The sequence below is a fragment of the Nomascus leucogenys genome, chromosome 12 (assembly GCF_006542625.1).
Source record: "Nomascus leucogenys isolate Asia chromosome 12, Asia_NLE_v1, whole genome shotgun sequence".
In the NCBI taxonomy this organism is placed as follows: Eukaryota; Metazoa; Chordata; class Mammalia; order Primates; family Hylobatidae; genus Nomascus; species Nomascus leucogenys.
The window spans coordinates 8,784,104-8,787,664 of record NC_044392.1 but is presented as its reverse complement, the minus strand read 5'-3'; the positions used below and the strand labels follow the sequence as shown (position 1 = coordinate 8,787,664).

At 37.4% G+C, this 3,561-nt stretch overlaps 1 non-coding gene across 1 annotated transcript; it reads left to right on the top strand.

Annotated features, from left to right (window-relative positions):
- The first annotated feature begins 639 nt into the window (after window positions 1-639).
- LOC115837752 lies at window positions 640-701 on the top strand. Its single transcript, XR_004032805.1, has one exon. It is a non-coding gene; the product is annotated as a U7 small nuclear RNA (small nuclear RNA).
- The last annotated feature ends 2,860 nt before the right edge of the window (window positions 702-3,561 follow it).

Sequence of the window (3,561 nt, the reverse complement as noted above, 5' to 3'; positions counted from 1 at the left end):
AGCCAGGCGTGGTGGTGCACACCTGTAGTACCAGCTACTCAGGAGGCTGAAGTGGGAGAATCACTTGAACCCAGGAGGCAGAGGTTGCAGTGAGCTGAGATCATGCCACTGCACTCCAGCCTGGGCAACAGAGCGAGACTCTGTCTCAAAAATAATAATAAAAAAAGATGTCGGTCTTACACTACCAGAAGAAATAAAAATGATAATGCTTTCACGACTAAACTGTTTTCACAGAGGACTGGACACTCATTCTAAACAAATGGATCAAATAATGCTAATGTTCATCAAGATTTAGCAAATTTCTGATTTTTGCAGGAGAAGTGAAACCCTTTTATTTGAACCAAATATGACATAAATACTTGATAAATTTTCTGGTAAATATATTTTAATGGAAATTTTTTAACTGAGGAGACATTTGAAAGTTACTTGAATAAGTTCCAATGAATAAATACACGGACAGAATTTTAATCTCTGGAATTTGTGAGATGGGGTTTTTACGAGTCTTTGACAAATTCGTCCTATGCTTAAGACTTTTCCTAAGTATTTGTATGTATGTTGCTTCGTGTGAAAGAACCTTTTTAAATTTGAAATTAATAAAATGGGTTTTTCAATCAACTCTGAGTGAAGATAGAAAAATTTATCTGTTACAGCTTTTTAAGAATTTGTCTAGCAGGTTTTCCATTTTTTGCTAGAAAATCCCCCACAAAAAGAAGAAGAAAAATCTGTCTGTACTGTCTATTGAACATAAGGATGCAAAAAAGATAAATTTAGACGCAGTCATTGACAAATTTGCAGAAGTTAAGGCTCAAAAATCGTAATTGTAATATTAATTACCATGACAGAACAAAATAAATAGGTTTTTTCCTTTTTTTAAAAAAACACATTAAGGTAATTAAAACTATTCATTAATTACTCTTTTCCTTTTCGTATTGTAATATTCATTTATATTGGCATTTATTTATTTATTTATATAGACAAAAGTTCTTACTATCTGCTTTTTAATTTCTGGGATTTATTATTACTATTTTTTTTTTTTTTTTGAGACACAGTTTCGCTCTTGTCACCCAGGCTGGAGTACAATGGCGCGATCTCGGCTCACTGCAACCTCCGCCTCCTGGGTTCAAGTGATTCTCCTGCCTCAGCCTACTGAGTAGCTGGGATTACAGGCACCTGCCACCACCCCCAGCTAATTTTGTATTTTTAGTAGAGATGGGGTTTCACCATGTTGGCCAGGCTGGTCTAGAACCCCTGACCTCAGGTGATCCACCCGCCTGGGCCTCCCAAAGTGCTGGGATTACAGGTGTGAGCCACCACGCCCAGCCTATTCTTCTTCTTCTTCTTCTTCTTCTTATTCATTTTATTTCATGATTTTACTGAGAATGATTTTGTCATATGAAAAAGAGGGACAGTAAAAAAGTTATCCATTCCAGGTGGCAAATAAGCTAGGTACTCACTTGGGTAAAAGTGAATGAAGAAATTCCTACACTTATGTATGTATTCAGTCATTCAGTCATTCAAGAAGTATTTACTAAGCAAATGTAATACACCAGGAAATATTCTAGGTGCTGAGGATACAGGAAATCCCATTCTCATCGAGTTTACATTCTAGTGATTCACTCAAGAATCCTGTATGGAGCTCTCCCATTCCATATAAGTGCAGTGGTGTGTTGGAGCTGGCTTGCATTGGTTCGCGAGAGCCAGGTGTGTGCATCTCTTTCCAACTCCCTATTCAGTTATGTTATGCTAGTAACTTCAAATTGGCCATGGTGGGAATATTTACACCATGGAGATAGGCAAAAGCTATAAATCAGGGCTTTTGTTTTGGAGTCAGTTGCTAAATATTTACCAGCCTACCACTACAAGTCACTCAGTCAGAGAGTTCTTCCCTGATTAATCAATTTACAGAAGCCTGCCCCAGTTATTCTGTCACATGCCCCTGTGTTATTTGCTTTATAGAATTTATTACTACTGGAAATGCCCTTGTTCCACGGATTTATTCCACTGGTATTTGTTGAGTGCCTACTATATGCCAAGAACTGTTAAAGTACTTGAGATCTAACAAAACAGAGATCTCTACCCTTGTGGGGCTTACATTCTGGCAGGGGCAGATGGATTTTTAAAAACAATGAGCACAATAAGTAAATTATTTGGGGTGTAGAAGGTGATAAGTTCTGTGAGGGGTGGAGAAAAAGTAGAGAAGGGCAAGAAGGATCTGAGTTAGGGACATGAGTGATGATTCTAAACGGAGAAGTCAGGGTGGGTCTCATTGAGAAGGTTATATGGGAATGCAGACTAGAAGTAGGCAAGGGAATTATCTGGATAAATAGTATTCCAGACAGAGAGAAAAGTCAGTGCCAAGAGCCCACACTGGCCTGGCCTGGCAAGTTCAAGGAACAGCAAGGCCAGTGTGGCTGAAGTGGAGTGAGCTGAGGCAAGTGGCTGGAGAGATGAGGTCAGATCATGTGAGGCTTTGTAGGTGATTAAAAGACCATTGTGTTTGGGCTGTATCTGGGCTCTCTACCCCTTTAGGTTGGTCTGAATTAACTGTACTCTATTTAATTTCTGTAGTTTAACATTCAATCATTGTTTCTGGTATTTTATTCTTTTTTCAGAAGTATCTTGCATGTTCATGGACATTTACTCTTTCCTACGAACTTTAGGACCTATTAATCCAGTTAAAACAAAAAATCCTGCTGAGTTTGTATTGGAATGAATTTAATTTGTAGGTTTATTTTGGGAGAGAAGTGATACCTTTATAATAGTAAGTATTCCCATCAGTATTTCTCCATTTATTATTTTATTTATATTCTTTTTATATATTTAAAAACATTTTGTATTGTCCTCTATGAAGGTCTAGTATATCCTTTATGAGATATAGTCCTAGATGCCTTAGAGTTGTTATCAACCCTAGGAATGGTATATTTTATGCCGAATACTCTCTTATTAGTTTAAATAGTTTTTCTCTATATTCTTTTGGATTTTCTCATTGACTGTAATATCACCTGCAAATATGGATAGTGTTCCCTTTTTCTGTGTTAACACTTCTTGTTTATTTCTCTTATTACATTGGCTAGGAGCTCCAGTATAATGGTGAATAATAGTGCTGATAGCAATCTTGTTCCCGACTTAGTGGAAATGCTTCCAAACTTTCAAGCATAAAGTTTATGCTCGGGGTAGATACCCTTTAACGGGTTGAAAAAGTACCCTTCTATTCCTAATTTGTTAAGGGTTTAAAAAAATTATGACTCCACATTTAGTTTTGTCGAATGATGTTTTTTGCATTTTTGAGAGGATTGTATGATTTTTCTCCTTTATCAGTTAACTGGCGAATCACAAGGAAAGATTTCTTAATGTTAAATTATGCTTCTGTGAGTAAAGGGAAAATTAATATCAGGCTGGGGCTGATGCAAGCCTGCCTGACACTGACCTTGGTCTTCCACAATACTGTTTCCTTGGAAACTGCAGAGTTAACATAAAGAGGGGATGTTGTGTATGCTGACTACACAATTGTGTGGAACTGCGCACGGGTCTGGAGGCATTGTCAGTGAGCATACAGGCCAT